The following is a 17032-nucleotide window of genomic DNA, read 5'->3' on the forward strand; positions in this document are numbered from 1 at the left end:
GCCTGCATGGTGGCATGCAGATCTTTGTGAAGACCAAGAACATACAAGACTAGATGAGAACCAGAAGACAGGAAACCCCCGGCAAGATCCTTGCCGGGGACGCTCACAAGACCCCCGGCAAGACCCTTGCCGGGGACACTTGCGAGACCCCGGCAAGGCCCTTGCTGGGGACATCTGCAAGGCCGCAGCCAGGCCTACACCTGCCAATGCTCCACCGCCGTTCCAGCGCAGCAGTCAGGCCGCCAACAAGGCAGGCACCTGCGTGGCGACGTGCAGCTTCCAGACCAACTCAGTAAGCATCTGCGTGGTGGCATGGAGATCTTCATGAAGACTCTGCCACCGCACCAGCTCAGCAGCCAGCCAGCCAGCGTGGCGCGACGCGCCTCGTCAACCTGGACGCGCGTCGGAGCGAGGCGAAGTGGCGGCGAACGGGACGAGCTTCCTTGTCGTCCCCGATAAAGTGAGAGGGCACGTCGGCAACGCATTAAATTGTGTTTTGTCCTATGATGCCATGGGTAGACTTGTATACAGTACCAACTTTCCACCTCCTGTGTGCCACTGTGGCGACCCCATGGCTATAAAAGGAGGCCCGAGGCATACTGGAGGAGGATTCAGACTTTTTGGACCCTGCACGCTTTGTAGCTAGTCCAAGACCACCAGATAAACACAAACCAGCAGGAGTAGGGTATTACGCATCGCTTGCGGCCCGAACCTGGATAATTCCCCCGTGTTGATCTTCTAAACCAGCTCTTTCCATAGCCCCGCGCCCTGTCAACCTTAGTAGGGATTCCCCGTGATCCCATAGGTGTCGTTTTCCCCGACAATGGGTCAACTATTCCTGAATTTTTTTATTCAAGTTTTTGCTTAGAAGAAACCCATATAAAGGTGCAAACATTTTTATCTATATTTTTTTGCTTCTCGGGGTTTTGAGCATGGATGGCCAATAAATCAATCTCTTCTTCCACCTGCATACACAACACAAGCCCCGGGAGATACCTGTCCAAAATCCAAAGCAAATGCTGAAACCAGAACATCAAGAAGGTTATGTTTCTTTTTTCACACGACCAAATAAACACGAGTTGCCTCTAAACCATTTCCTACTTGCCCAAACATTATAGAAACTTCCCTAGATATGTGAATAGCTAGAAGTACAACTAACACATCAACTACAATTACAGCGAAGCCTAGAAAGATACATGTTGTTGTATATTCCCTCACTGATACACCCTTGGTTCCACAGAGTTTTGTAAAAGAGGAGGCGTCTGGTAGGACACATCAAGATGGAACTCACTTTTCAGGCATTGGACTCGTTGCAAGAGGGCAAGAAGGGGTGCGTGGGCAAGTTGGTGGTGGAGGATTTGTGGGTTGGAGAATTCTGGAATCCCTGAATCTCAGATCCATGCCCACTAAAACCGGGGGCAACAGTTGTGGCAATGGAAGAGAGGACAATGGAGAAGGGCAGGTCTGGGGGCTTGCGACTGGGGGAAGGAGGCGTGGGTTTGGTGCGTGAGCCTGAGCCTCAAGCTAAGAGCATTACTAGTAGAGCCCTCAAACCCTCAAACCCCTAAAAATAACCGCTTTTTTACAGTTTTCGCGGAAAAAACGCCGTAGACTAGAACCTCTAAACCCTCAAACCCGTAAAAAAATTAGAGGTCCAACCGTCAAACCACTTTGCAACCTGAAGAAGTAGGGGTTGAGAGGAAAATCTCCCCCCAACCCGCACTTCTCCTCCTCTCTCGCGCGGGAGCCAACTGCCTCCTCCTCCCGCCGCCTCCTGCCGCGCCGGCCATGGAGGGCCCACCGCCGCGGCGCCCCGCCCGCCCGCCCGTCCCGCCCGCCTCGCCCGCCCCCGCCCCGCCCACCTGACCGTGGCCGACGTGGTGGCGGCGACCCACGTCGGGGCCAAGCGGCGGCGGGCGGGCCTCGCACCTCCTCCTGCCGCCTCCCCGGCTCCCGCCCCGGCCTCCGTCACCGCCCCGGTGCCCGCCCTCGCTGCCTCCCCGGCGCCCGCCCCGGCCACCAAGAAGAGCCGGCCGAAGGCGGCCTCTCATGGGCCGCGAGGGGCGGCCTCCAAGGTCGCCGGCTCGTCCCCGGCCATGACCAAGCCGCGGAAGAAGCCCGCGCAGCGGAACAAGCCCGCGGCCCCGCCCGCCGCCGTCGCCGAACCTCCTCCCGCCGCGCACGAGTGTTCGAGGAAATGGCAACCCCATCCTCGTTCATGGACCTCCTCCAAAACGCGGAGGTGGACCTCGGAGCTCCGCCCCTAGACCCCTTTAGGGTTGGTGACGACTTGGAGGAAAAGGAGGAAGATGAGGAGGATGAAGGGGATGACGAGGAGGAGGTGGCCGAGATAGGGGAGGAGGCATTCACCGCCGCTTCCCGCCCACACGCGCGGTCGACAAACTACACCGAGCCGGAAGATGTCCTCTTGGTTCGTGCTTGGGCAGCTGTGGGAATGGATGCAACCACCGGCACCGATCAAACCGGTAAACGGTATTGGCAAAGGATCGAGGACGTCTATTGTAGGATCAAGCCGAAGAATAGTGGGTTCATCCATCGCACTTTCCGGTCGCTTCAAGGCCGTGGGAGTTGATCAAGCCCGCTTGTGCTCGTTGGAGTGCGGCCATGGACCAAGTGAGGGATGCACCACCTAGTGGAACCGTGGAGAGCGACTATGTGAGTACATATTTCTTCACTATTTTGATTATGTGTGTGCACTATGCTATTGGTGGGTTCTTATGTGATTTATGTGTGGTTGATAGGAGACAATTGCCGGCATGAGGTACAAGGAGATGGCCGCTTCCAAGGGCAAGCCATTCCCATTTAAGCATGTTTGGTCAATTCTTCAAACCTTTGACAAGTGGAAGTTGAGGGATCAAGAGACCGCACCCAAGAAGTCGGCAATGCTAAGGATGGATGATAGTGAAGATGAGGAGGAGAGGAACTTGGGCAAGCCCGAGGGAACCAAGAAGGGCAAGCTAAGGGTGAAGATGGAAGAAGAGGCGTCAAGCCTAAGGGAGAAGATGGACCACATGATGAAGGCAAGAGAGGAATTGACAACGAAGACATTGGAGACGAAGCTTCTTATCACCGAGAAGAAGAAAGAGGTCAAGCTTGCACAAGTTGAAGCAAAGCGTGAAGAAGCAAAGCGCAAGGCCGAGTTGGAGGAGAGGATGATCAAGCTCAAAGAGGCAAAGGTATGGAAAGAACTCATGGTGGAAGAGAAAGAGCACATTATGATGTCCAAGAAGGACATGGATCAAGACCAATTGCAATGGTGGAAGGACACCAAGGAGGACATCGCAGAGAGGAAGAGGATGTTCCGTGTTGCGTCCTCTACTTTTCGAGGTGACACTCCGATGAGTAGTTGTGGTGATGGCGGTGTGTACGACTCCACCGGTGCCGATGGAGATGCTTGATGGAGCCCGCTTGTGGTCTAGGAGATGGCGCCGAGGTGCAACTTTTTGGTGATGGTGCCGATGAGAGGAGGAAGATGATGATTTTGTGATGTAAACTATTAAACCATGCATCAATGATTGTCATTTGGTAGTTTGTTTGGAAGTTGATTGTGTTCTTGTTGTCATAAATTATGAGATGTCAAATGATAGATTTAAAGGTTGGGGTCGAGGCAAAGACTAGAACCCTCAAATCTAATCCTTAAAGCAGTTTAAGGGTTGGGTTTAAGGGTTCTAGTATTTGCCCCTGTTTTTCAACTCTTAAAAGTGTCAAAAAGTGGCACTTCTCAACCCTTAAAAGTGCTTTAAGGATTTGAGGGTTTGAGGGTTCTACTAGTAATGCTCTAATGTCGGTAGGGAGGGAACGCTTACGATCATGACAGATTTTCCCATGGGGGGCATATGTGCGAGGGGACCGTTTCTTTCCTTTTTGGTTTCCAGTTGAATCCGGGGAAAGGCCCACAACCTAATTGGGCACTAATAGGCACCGACACGCCGGCCAGGATTTGGGCCGGTTTTAAACCGTACGATCTGTAACTTCTTCACCCCCGCTTCGTTAGAAAAACATAGGGAAAAACGCATCGTTGACTTTAGCCGCCGCCCACAGCCCGTGTTGCCCGTCGCTCGCCGCGCATCTGCCACAGCCTGCACTGCTGGTGGCTCGCCATGGCCGCCGGTCGCCGGTCACCGGCCTTGCCGTGCTCGTCTCATGTATTCCTCGTCGGATCCACGCATGCAACAACTTCCCCCCCCCCCCCCCCCGGTTTGCAGCTCAATCACTGACAATGGCAGCACCGGTGGATGGCCGTAGCGCCGGTCCCCGGTCGCAACACCCCGGGGACGAGCTCGCGAAAACTACTCCTTCAGGTTTGATGGTGGCAACAACAAAATTCGCCGGTAGTAGCAAAAAATTGTGCTGGTTGCAGCAAAAAAAACTCGTTGGTGTCATGACCTCTTCACCATTGTAGCAAAATTTATCGCCGGTTGTAGCTTTTGTAATTTCTGGTTGTAGCAAAAATGCAAAGAGGTTCCAGCAGAAAAAAAATGTAGCAAAAATCCTAGCGGCGACGGCACCACCATCCTCTTGAATTGCAGCAAAATTGAAAAACAGTTCCAGCAAAATCTAAAGAGGTTCCAGCAAAAAAATCATGGCGGGCATCGCCGCCAAACAACCACCTTCGCCCAATGCAGCAAAGTCAAATAATGGTTCCAGCAAAAAACAAAAGCGGTTCCAGCAAAAAGATTGATGTAGCAAAAAAATCTTGGCAGCAACACAATATCATCTCTCTCAATTGGTAGCAAAAACGAAAGAAGGTTCCAGCAAAAAAAGAAGTGGTTCCAGCAAAAAAAATTGATGCCGCAAAAAATCCATGGCAGCCACCGCCGTTGCCGCTCACCACCATCGTCGCCGGTTAAAGCGAATCCTCCCCCCCTCCTCTCCCAAAATAGCGCCCATTTGCGGGGAGGCTGCCGCTGGATGGACGACGGGCAGGCTGGTGTGGGATCGATGGCGGTCATCACCGGCGAACTATCCTGGAGGCTTCCGCAGGGAACAAGATGTGCGAGGAGATAAGAAAAGGACAGCAGCGAATGAATGGATAGGGGCGACTCGTGGAGATAAGAAGAATACTTAAGCGGTGGTGGCGCACCGGCTCTAAACGTTTACCTGCTTAATTTGGGGTGTGTGTGCCCAGGACCGTTCGCCAGCCAACCGTTGCTTGCTAGTCGCGTCTATATTGTCCATCTCAACGAGATGTTGAGATGGGCTAAGCCCAGTCCAAATGCATTTGTGTTGTTTCTCCACAAGATGGTCTTCCTCTTCCTCTCTCCGCCGCCGTCACCCACTCCACTGCTCCGGCGAGGAATCGCTCGCCCAGCCGGCGACCACGCCTATCCTACCAGGCCTCCTGGATGAGATCTCCATCTGGGAGATCCTCGTCCGCCTGCCCCCCAAAGCCCTCCTCCGCTGCCGCGCCGTCTGCCGTGCCTGGCGCCGCGCCACCTCCGCCCGCGACTTCCTCCTCGCCCACCACGCCCGCCAGCCCGCCCTCCCACTCCTCTACGTCTACAACTACGTCGGCGACAACATCAAGTCCCTAGACATCATCCCCTTCGACCGCCGGGCAGGGGTCGCGGCCGATGACCAGCTCCGGCCAGTCGCGCGACTTTGTCAGGCCCCCTTCAGCGCGATCGCCTCCTGCGACGGTCTCCTCGTCTGCTTCATGAACGACTGCTGCTACGCCCTCTGCAACCCGGTGACTCGTCAGTATGCCCGCCTCCCGTTTCTTCCTGGCTTCGTGCCCCTGGGATGTACTCGCACAGCCCAACCGGCGAGTACCGGCTATTGCTGTACAAGTTCCCCACTGGACCGGCGCCTGACGCTCAAGGTGGCTCCTACGTGTTGGTATTAGGCTCCGGCCAGCCGCCACGGTGCATAGGGTACCCTGATGCTAGGGAACTGGTGTTCAGCCCATCCGTCCTGTTCCGCGGTGGCCTGCATTGGCACAAGGAGCAGAATGAGAGGATGGTGGTATTCGACACCACCACTGAGTTGTTCCGGCACCCGGTTGTTTTTGTTTCTCGCTGCACTAACCTGTTTGAGATGGATGGAATGCTCTGCGTGTCCAGCTTTAATTATGCAGCGGCAACCATCGATATCTGGATGGCGCAGGACTACAAGAGCGAGGTCTGGTCCAACAAGTACCACGTTGAGTTGCCGGTTGCAGAGCTCACCACGCGCTTTGGAGGGTTTAACACACATGGGTTTTGGGTAGTCGCTTCTTCGGATGGTCATTTGCTCATGCTGCTCAAATTTAGCGACTGGCTACTTCAGGTTGATATGGATGGCAAGTTGGTCGCTAGTTTCCATTGCAAAGGCCTTGCTTATACTAGATTTTGGCTCAAACAAACTTTAGTTTCGCATACCTTCTTTCCGGCACTAGAGCGTTATGTTGTGAATGCTAAGCCTTTCATCTGATCTAATAGCTTCGAGTGATGTGGTGCTTCTGAACGGCCTAAATTGTCAGCGTGACCCGCAATATCAAGTTTGACCCGCGGGCTTCTCTGTTGACGTATATCAAGTGTGATCAAGTAGCTCTTGCTGTCATGTGGTTGTATGGAATTTATGCTTGTTTGATACCAAAACTACCAAGTCATTTTGTTGTGCGTTTGAAATATATGCTAGCTACTCATGTCTCTATTTTCTTGAACTGGAGAACTATTTTGCAATCTACCTGCCTCATATGTCTATTTCTTGAACTGAAAATTTGACTTTGCCTTTTTTTTATCTATGTCCCGTTTTTATCCCGAGAGATTATCTGGTGCTCTTCTCAATATGCTGAATACTCATTTAGCAATCCACATGTGTTTTCTGTTTGTGAGTTTTGTTTTACCTGACAATAAATGTGGCAGATTATCCTCTCAATTTGGTCACTTGCTAGTTTCACTTGATTGTTAGTAGTGCTTGGAGCAGAACCTGTTACATTGGATGAAACGCTTTATGTACCATACGAAGTTTATCTGAAGTGTTAGCCATGCTGAGGTTGATTTGGGTACGTAATATCCATTTCTTGTACAGAAGATTAAGCATTCTACATAAAACGTGTTTCTGTTGCCTCATGGGTAGATAGCAAGTTATTATTCGTACTAAATTCTGTATGCATCAATATATGAGCCTTTCTTCAATACCAGAGTCCGGCATGGCTATGTCGTACCACTTGGTTAGTCCTGCAGTAACATACACATGCTCAGGTTTTTTCATTTGATCTGATAGTTCAATCCCACTTCTTGTCTTTTTACAGCTACATCAGGATCTTTTCCCAGTTTTGCCTCCAGTTTTTGCATTTTTCTGCATTGTATCATGTGCTAGCTTCCACAAACCTTTGAGAAGTCAAACTTCTCTTTGGCAGTTTCCTGTGCCTCCTATGGTTTAGATGTTTTTATGGTTGTTGTTTCATAATAAGAGCTTTGCTTCGGTAGACCCCCCCCTCACAAACCGTATAAGGATAGTATGGTCATTTGACCATAGGGTATACGCATCTCGTATATGGTACGTATACAGCAGATCCGCCGTCGCGTCCTAGGCCTGGCCCATTTTTCCTCTTCTTTTAATCTTCAAAAAAATTAATGTGAGATGTAGGATTCGAACTAACAACTTTTTGGTTTTCTTTCACCCACCATATATAACCAACCCGGACAATCCAGTTATTGTGTCTAGTTACTTTTTTTATTATTCTTATTATTATGCATCTTGTCATTCTAGTTTCCTTGTTTGGAAAAATCAAATTAGGGACGCAGCACGCCATCTGTCCCGTGCGGCCGCTGCGCGATGGACCAGTAGTGCTTGTTGGGGCTGCGCTACAGTACATTTGCGTTTTGCTACAGCAGCTATATAGCGGAGCTAAACTAGGACACTACTACTACTCCGTTATACTGTATTTTGCTTTCGAGCAATCAAATTGGCCATGCATTCACTACAGGATAATGACAAATTGCTTTCTCATGCTACAGTGACTGGTGGCAGGTGTTAGTACATGTTTCTTTTATCAAGCCTCATGCTAGCTTAACACAATTAAACATGTAGGCAGGCATAACAAATAATCATGGCAATTGGGTGGTCCTATATGATCAATTAAAGGCCCCATACCAAGTTGTTTGTGTTTTCGATAAATTTTGCATTTTCTAGAGATTTTTCGGTCAAAACAGGCGGATAAATGGTCGGTCGTGCCACAACTTGCAGACGGTGTCAGAAATCATTCAAACCTGACACGGATGCCTATCATGGACATGCCCACCTACTTGCAAAAGCCGCGGTCATTTGAAAGATGTATGAACATAGACCATGTGTCAACAAAGGGTTAGGCCAGAAGGCTCCGTCTGAGAACACGTTGTATCCTTACATCCTTAAAATGGTCCCAAATTGTTTTCTCCCATGGCTTTGTATGAACAATTCAAGGCACCATGCCACGTTGTTTTGGTTTTCGACAAATTTTGCATTTTCTAGAGTTTATCTGTCAAAAAGGCCAATAAAATGGCCGGATCTGTCGTAACTTGCATACAGTGTAGGAAACCATTCAAACAGGCCATTGATGACTACCATAGGCATGCCCACCTGCTTGAAAAGGCTGGGGTTATTTTAAAAATGCCCATAACTAGACCATGTTCAATTGAGGGTGTTCGGGTTGGCGAGAAGGCTCCCTCTGAGAGCACGTTGTTTTTCTCGACATCCTTCAAATGCCCCAATTTTTTCCCACCAGTTTCTTTGACAAATTCAAGGCACCATGCAAAGTTGTTTGATTTTTCGACAATTCTTGCATTTTCTGGAGTTTACTTGGTGAAAAATAGTTGATAATAATTCGAACGTGACGTAACTTGCATACGGTGTTGGAATTCGTTCAAACTAGGCATGGATGACTACCATGGCATGCCCAACTAACGGGAAAAATGGGGTTATTTCATGCATGTCCAAAAATAGATCAGGTTCAACAGAGGATTTCGGGTAGGCCATAAGGGTCCGTTGGTGAGCACATTCTTTTTCAGCATCTATGAAAGGACCCCAAATTTATTCCATAAGCTTATATGACCAATTAAAGGTATTGTGCCAAGTTGTTTTGGTTTCCCACAATTTTTGCATTTTCTGGAGTTTTCTCAATCAACAGAGGCCGATAAATGGCCGGACGTGTCGCAACTTGCATACAGTGCCGGAAATCGTTCAAACCTGACATGGATACCTACCATGGGAATGCCCACCTGTTTGCAAAATTTGAGGAAATGTAAAAAATGTCCAGAATTAGACCATGTTTAATGGAGGGTGTCCGATGGGGCCAGAAGGCTCCGTGTGATAGCACGTTGTTTCTCGATATCCTTGAAACAACCAAAAACAATTGCATGGCCTTGTATGACCAAATTAAGGCACTATGCCAGGTTGTTTTAGTTTTCGGCAAAATTTTTGCATTTAATGGAGTTTTCTCGGTCAAAAAAGACAAATAAATGGCCGGACGTGTCGCAAGTTACATATGGTCTCGGAGACCATTCAAACCTCACATGGATGCCTAGCATGGGCACTCCCACCTGCCTATGAAAGTTGGGGTCATTTGAAGAATGTCCAAAACTAGATCATGTTCAACGGAGAGTGTCCGGGTATGAAGGCTCCATCCGAGATTACGTTGTTTCTCGACGTCCTTGAAACGACCCCATTTTCATGGTCTTGTATGCCCAATTCAAGGCACCATGACACATTGCTTTAGTTTTGAATTTTTTTTTGCATTTTCTGGAGTTTTCTCGATCAAAAAAGTTTGATAAATGGTCGGATGTGGCAACTTGCATACAGTGTAGGAAATCATTCAAACCTGGCATGGATGATTCATATGTCTATGTCAGGCTGCTGCAAGAAGTTGGGATCATTTATCCATAGTCCGAGAAAATACCTGTTGAGAGGAGTGTAATAGACTAGGCCAGATGAATGCATTCGTGAGCATGTAGTTTTTCCTAATTATAAAGTTCAAAAAAGAGAAAAATTAATCAACGAAAAAATAAAATAAAAACCAAAAAACAGAAAATAAAAAATACACTTAGGCCTTGGTTTAACAGAAAATAAAGTTCAACAATTTTCAAAACAAATGTTCATGATTTTAAAAAAAATGCAAGCTTTGACAAATGTTCGTAAAATTTGAAAGGAATTTGTGGACTTGGGAAAAAGTTCATGGATTTGAAAAAGTTCGTAAATTTAAGAAAATATTCACAACGGATTCCAAAAAAGGTTCATGATTTAAACATAGTTCATGAATTTTAATAAATAAGAATTAAAGAGAAAAAAAGAAGCAAAACAGGACAAACAATAACTGAAAAAATAAAACCACAAATTTTTAAAAAAAATCATGTTTTGAAATTTTGTTCAAATTTCAAAAGATGTTAACTCAAATTCCGTTCATAAATTCAATAACTATTCGGCATTTCAAAATTATTCACATTTTTTTCAATTAAAGTTTCGAATTTTTTTCAGAAAATATTTCTTATATGTGAACGCTGTTGTGTTTTCTTATACATTTCGCGCTATTAGAGAACACAAGAGGTTCTGTGATGAAGTGGCTAGGCACGCAGGCGTCTAAGTGGTAGGTCTTGAGTTCAATTCCTTGTGAGGTATACTTTTTCTTAGTATTTTTACATCGCTTATATTGGACATGGCTTAATGGGCCGGCCTGTGCAATTTGTATATGAGATCTCATGACGTACTTTTGAAAAGGACCATCTTGCCCTTAATTATGAAGAGGTATGGGATAATCTGAGCCATTGATGTGTTTAGGGGGGTCTACCGAAGTAGAAGTGTCATAATAAACTGCTAGCTGGGGATAATAACTTGGCAAGAGTTGTCTGCTTTGCAGTGAAGATGAAACCTGATAACATATGTTCTTTGATTGTGATGTTACCAAGCTAGTTTGGCAAGATTTGGCTGGCGTTGTTTCTGGGCCTGATTTCGTCAATTATGGATCTTCTGCTAGAATTTGGATCAGTAATAGGAGTAAGAAAATGCTGTTGTGAATATGATTACATCATATTGGTTGTAACAATATCTTATATTATGGGACAGAGGGATTATAATCTTTGCTTGCATTGTGTCGGCTGGTTTATCAGGTACCCTGCCAGAGGCTGCTACATTTCCTAAAATGTTGGCGAGCAGTGTTTGCTGCTCCAGGAAGTTAACGCTCTGGTGACTCCCTAGCTCGGCTTAAACTATAGAACGGGGATAATAACTTGGCAAGAGTTGTCTGCTTTGCAGTGAAGATGAAACCTGATAACATATGTTCTTTGATTGTGATGTTACCAAGCTAGTTTGGCAAGATTTGGCTGGCGTTGTTTCTGGGCCTGATTTCGTCAATTATGGATCTTCTGCTAGAATTTGGATCAGTAATAGGAGTAAGAAAATGCTGCTATGAATATGATTACATCATATTGGTTGTAACAATATCTTATATTATGGGACAGAGGGATTATAATCTTTGCTTGCATTGTGTCGGCTGGTTTATCAGGTACCCTGCCAGAGGCTGCTACATTTCCTAAAATGTTGGCGAGCAGTGTTTGCTGCTCCAGGAAGTTAACGCTCTGGTGACTCCCTAGCTCGGCTTAAACTATAGAACGGGGATAATAACTTGGCAAGAGTTGTCTGCTTTGCAGTGAAGATGAAACCTGATAACATATGTTCTTTGATTGTGATGTTACCAAGCTAGTTTGGCAAGATTTGGCTGGCGTTGTTTCTGGGCCTGATTTCGTCAATTATGGATCTTCTGCTAGAATTTGGATCAGTAATAGGAGTAAGAAAATGCTGCTGTGAATATGATTACATCATATTGGTTGTAACAATATCTTATATTATGGGACAGAGGGATTATAATCTTTGCTTGCATTGTGTCGGCTGGTTTATCAGGTACCCTGCCAGAGGCTGCTACATTTCCTAAAATGTTGGCGAGCAGTGTTTGCTGCTCCAGGAAGTTAACGCTCTGGTGACTCCCTAGCTCGGCTTAAACTATAGAACGGGGATAATAACTTGGCAAGAGTTGTCTGCTTTGCAGTGAAGATGAAACATGATAACATATGTTCTTTGATTGTGATGTTACCAAGCTAGTTTGGCAAGATTTGGCTGGCGTTGTTTCTGGGCCTGATTTCGTCAATTATGGATCTTCTGCTAGAATTTGGATCAGTAATAGGAGTAAGAAAATGCTGCTATGAATATGATTACATCATATTGGTTGTAACAATATCTTATATTATGGGACAGAGGGATTATAATCTTTGCTTGCATTGTGTCGGCTGGTTTATCAGGTACCCTGCCAGAGGCTGCTACATTTCCTAAAATGTTGGCGAGCAGTGTTTGCTGCTCCAGGAAGTTAACGCTCTGGTGACTCCCTAGCTCGGCTTAAACTATAGAACGGGGATAATAACTTGGCAAGAGTTGTCTGCTTTGCAGTGAAGATGAAACCTGATAACATATGTTCTTTGATTGTGATGTTACCAAGCTAGTTTGGCAAGATTTGGCTGGCGTTGTTTCTGGGCCTGATTTCGTCAATTATGGATCTTCTGCTAGAATTTGGATCAGTAATAGGAGTAAGAAAATGCTGTTGTGAATATGATTACATCATATTGGTTGTAACAATATCTTATATTATGGGACAGAGGGATTATAATCTTTGCTTGCATTGTGTCGGCTGGTTTATCAGGTACCCTGCCAGAGGCTGCTACATTTCCTAAAATGTTGGCGAGCAGTGTTTGCTGCTCCAGGAAGTTAACGCTCTGGTGACTCCCTAGCTCGGCTTAAACTATAGAACGGGGATAATAACTTGGCAAGAGTTGTCTGCTTTGCAGTGAAGATGAAACCTGATAACATATGTTCTTTGATTGTGATGTTACCAAGCTAGTTTGGCAAGATTTGGCTGGCGTTGTTTCTGGGCCTGATTTCGTCAATTATGGATCTTCTGCTAGAATTTGGATCAGTAATAGGAGTAAGAAAATGCTGTTGTGAATATGATTACATCATATTGGTTGTAACAATATCTTATATTATGGGACAGAGGGATTATAATCTTTGCTTGCATTGTGTCGGCTGGTTTATCAGGTACCCTGCCAGAGGCTGCTACATTTCCTAAAATGTTGGCGAGCAGTGTTTGCTGCTCCAGGAAGTTAACGCTCTGGTGACTCCCTAGCTCGGCTTAAACTATAGAACGGCGTCCTTGATGGCCCCGGGACACAACAAATCAGGGAGCTGCGACTGTCGCTGTAGTTTTCTATTCTGGCGTCTTTTCAGTTTTGCTGATGTGATGCTGGCTGTAAGGATAATAATTCATGACTACTAGATGTTGAGGTTTTGAGATGTGGCCTGTTTAAAAGGTCTGTAATGGTCTAAATGTTGTGACACCGTTTTCATTTCGTTTGAAATGGAACAGGGCAAAGAGCCTTTTGATTTAAAAAAATCTTGACTCGCTGGAAGAATTGTCGGGCATCTTAGATTTATAAGAATACATTCGAGATCTTTTCAGTTACACTGGATTTACTTTCTTTATTTGGATGACAATTGTGTTGCTGCTGTGGTAAAAATAATGAGCTGTGACAAAAAAACGAAGTTGCTATTTCTATCTGAAAAATTTATCAGGCCATGTTTTCTGCTGTACTTTATTACTTACAAATTTGTAATGGAGGCAAACTAAATCCAGTTGTTACTGAATGTATTATGTGTGGTTGCAAGATAACTGGCCATTTGTTATTGCAGTTGCAGCCAATCGCTCAGCTTCTCAGATTTAGGCTACTGATCAGCAGCCACTTGTGTACTGCACGATCCTTTTTGAGTGCCTGGTTACATTTTGTTAGAGTATTATATATATAGCCATGTAACCTTTGGTATTTACCCTATTGTATAAGGGGTTTCCTGCATATATTCCACACATGTACATGAATATACTGGCCTATGGCCTCCTGAAAATACAAGTTGCATATTTCCTAACATGGTATTAGAGCTAGGTCAATTTTTTGCACGCTGCAACTCGTGCTATTGATCTCCGTCGTCGCTGCCTTTTTTCTCTTCACCGTAGCAGCCGGTCAACCCAAGGCCCGGTCAAGCCAAGGCCGCTCCTCTCCTTCCCTGCAGTCACGCTGCCGTTCAACTCCCTCCCATCTAGATCACGTCCAGATCACGCCAGCTGCAGCCCGCGATCGATCCAAATCAAGTCAGCCCAGGAGCCTCCGCCCGCGATCGATCTTCCGCAGCCGGCCTGGTTTTTCACCGCCCCTCGTCGGATCCGGCCGCCAGTCGCTGGTCTTCGTCGCCCTTGTCCGGTCCGTCCGCCTCTCGCCGGTCTTTGTCGCCTGCGTCTGATCCGACCGTCCCTCGCCGGATTTCGCCCCTGCTGCTGGTCTCTACCACCCTCGCGGGATTTGGCCCCTGCTGCTGGCTCTCGTCCCATCCATCTGCTGCCGCCGCAGCGAGCGCTGACTGCGGCTGATCGTTAGGACCCTCTGTCTGTATTGCTGTCTGCCCGGTGATTAAAAAAATAGAAAAAAAAATGTCTACGCCGTCAGGCTATGTCGCAGTTCCTTGCTGTCCGGTGATCTTTGATGGCACTAACTACATCGAGTTTGTTGGCTTCATGCGCATTCATATGCGTGGCATTCGTCTTTGGGGCGTTCTTTCTGATGAGGTCCGTTGTCCGCCGTGTCCGGTTCCACCTGTGGCCCCTACTCCACCGACGCCACCTGTTCTTGCTGCCGATGCTGATCAAGCTGCGAAGGATGCAGCTAAGCTTGCAGATGACGCTGCTGTCCATGCTTATGATGCGCAGGTTTCGACTTATGAGGAGGCTCTTCAGACTTATCATGAGGCTCTTTCTGCTTACACTCAGTGGCTTGATGAGGATGCCCGTGCCGCAGCTGTTCTCACTGCTAGTGTTCTGCCTCAGTTTGCCTCTGAGTTCTTGGGGCTCCCTACCGTATCTGAGATGTGGACCCGTCTCCGTCAGCGCTATCAGCCCTCTGGTGATGCCTTATGTTTGTCTGTGGTCCGGCAGGAACATGCTCTTCAGTAGGGTGACTCCAGTGTTGACGATTTCTATTCTCAGAGTTCTGCTATCTGCCGTCAGCTTGATTCTCTCCGCACTACTGATTGCCGTACTTGTCAGTGTTGCCAGGCTGTGCGGGCTGATTTGGAGTTTCATCGTGTCTACGAGTTCTTATCTCGGCTCCGTAAGGAGTTTGAGCCCCGACGTGCTCAGTTGCTTGCTCGTGGTCGTATCTCCCTCATGGAGGCGCTTTCTGAGATTCGTGCTAAGGAGACTTGCCTACGTGGTGCTGGTCTACTTGAGGTTCCTTTTGTGCTCGCTGCTCCTGTTATGTCGCCTGCTGCACCGACTCCATCCCGCTCTAGTGCTCCTCCGCTCTTGCCTACTCCTACGGGCGGCCAGGGTCGGTCTCGTCCTCACTGCGGCTACTGCAATATGGATGGTCATGTTGAGTATCAGTGCTTCCAGAAGAAGAAACACATGCGTAAGGCGCGATCATCAGCTTCCGGGACTTCTTCTTCTACTTTGACATCTTCAGCCACAGCCTTGACTGAGCAGGATATTCTGCGACTTAAGCGTCTGCTTGCCGCTTCAGGTTCTCCTTCGACGGGTACTGCAGGTTCTATGACTGATGCTTCCTGCATTGAGCAACCACCCTCTACACAGTCAGGTACATCCTCGTGGGTTCTGGACTCCGGAGCTTCTTTTCATATGTCTTCTCATTCTTCAAATTTGTCCTCTCTTAAATCGCTTGATTTTCCTGTTCATGTACTCACTGCCGATAGTACTCCTCTTTCTGTTGCTAGTCGAGGCAATCTTACCACACCTTCTTACTCTGTTCCTGATGTTGCTCATGTTCCTCGACTTACCATGAATCTTTTTTCTGCTGGTCAACTTACTGATTCTGGTTGTCGCGTCATCCTTAACGTTGACTCTTGTTCTGTTCAGGATCGTCGAACGCACACTTTGGTTGGGGCTGGCCCTCGCCGCCATGACTCTCAGGGTCTTTGGGAGCTAGACTGGCTTCATGTTCCTTCCGTTGCCACCACTATCGCCAGTCCATCCGCTTCAGTCGCTTCAGCTACCGGCTCCTTCCAGCAGTGGCATCATCGACTTGGTCATCTTTGTGGGTCTCGCTTGTCGTCATTAGTTCGTCGAGGTCTTCTGGGGTCTGTCTCAGGAGATGTCTCTTTAGAGTGTCAGGGTTGCAGACTAGGAAAACAAATTCAGTTACCTTATCCTACTAGTGAGTCGGTGTCTCAGCGTCCTTTTGATTTAGTCCATTCTGATGCATGGGGTCCGGCTCCCTTCGCTTCGAAAGGGGGGCCATCGATACTATATTATTTTCATAGATGATTTCTCTCATTACACTTGGCTTTATTTTATGACTTCTCGCAGTGAGGTTCTTTCTATCTATAAGCATTTTGCTGCCATGGTTCACACTCAGTTCTCTTTGCCTATTCGTGTGTTCCGTGCTGACTCCGCTGGCGAGTATATTTCCAAGATGTTGCGTGGTGTTCTTGCTGAGCAGGGCACTCTTCCTCAGTTCTCTTGTCCTGGTGCTCATGCTCAGAATGGCGTGGCTGAGCGAAAGCATCGCCACCTTCTTGAAACGGCTCGTGCGTTGATGATCGGCGCTTCTCTTCCACCTCATTTTTGGGCCGAGGCTATCTTCACCTCCACCTATCTCATCAACCTTCAGCCGTCCGCTGCTCTCCAGGGTAGTGTTCCTTTCGAGCGTCTCTTTGATCGTTTTCCTGATTATTCGACGCTTCGCTTGTTTGGTTGTGTTTGTTATGTTCTTCTTGCCACTCGCGAACGCACCAACCTGACCGCTTAGTCTGTTGAGTGTGTTTTCTTAGGCTATAGTGATGAGCATAAGGGCTATCGTTGTTGGGATCCTATCGGTCGTCGGATGCGTATTTCTCGGGATGTGACTTTTGATGAGTCTCACCCCTTCTACCCGCGTCCATCTTCCTCGACCTTTTCAGTGGAGGATATCTCTTTCCTCACTTTTCCCGACACACCTATCACTCCACT

General features: G+C 47.4%; 1 pseudogene; it reads left to right on the forward strand.

The window, feature by feature from the left end:
* The first annotated feature begins 5236 nt into the window (after nt 1-5236).
* On the forward strand, nt 5237-6568 carry LOC123076441 (F-box/LRR-repeat protein At2g43260-like; annotated as a pseudogene).
* The last annotated feature ends 10464 nt before the right edge of the window (nt 6569-17032 follow it).

The sequence above is a fragment of the Triticum aestivum genome, chromosome 3D (genome assembly GCF_018294505.1).
Source record: "Triticum aestivum cultivar Chinese Spring chromosome 3D, IWGSC CS RefSeq v2.1, whole genome shotgun sequence".
Taxonomy (NCBI): Eukaryota; Viridiplantae; Streptophyta; class Magnoliopsida; order Poales; family Poaceae; genus Triticum; species Triticum aestivum.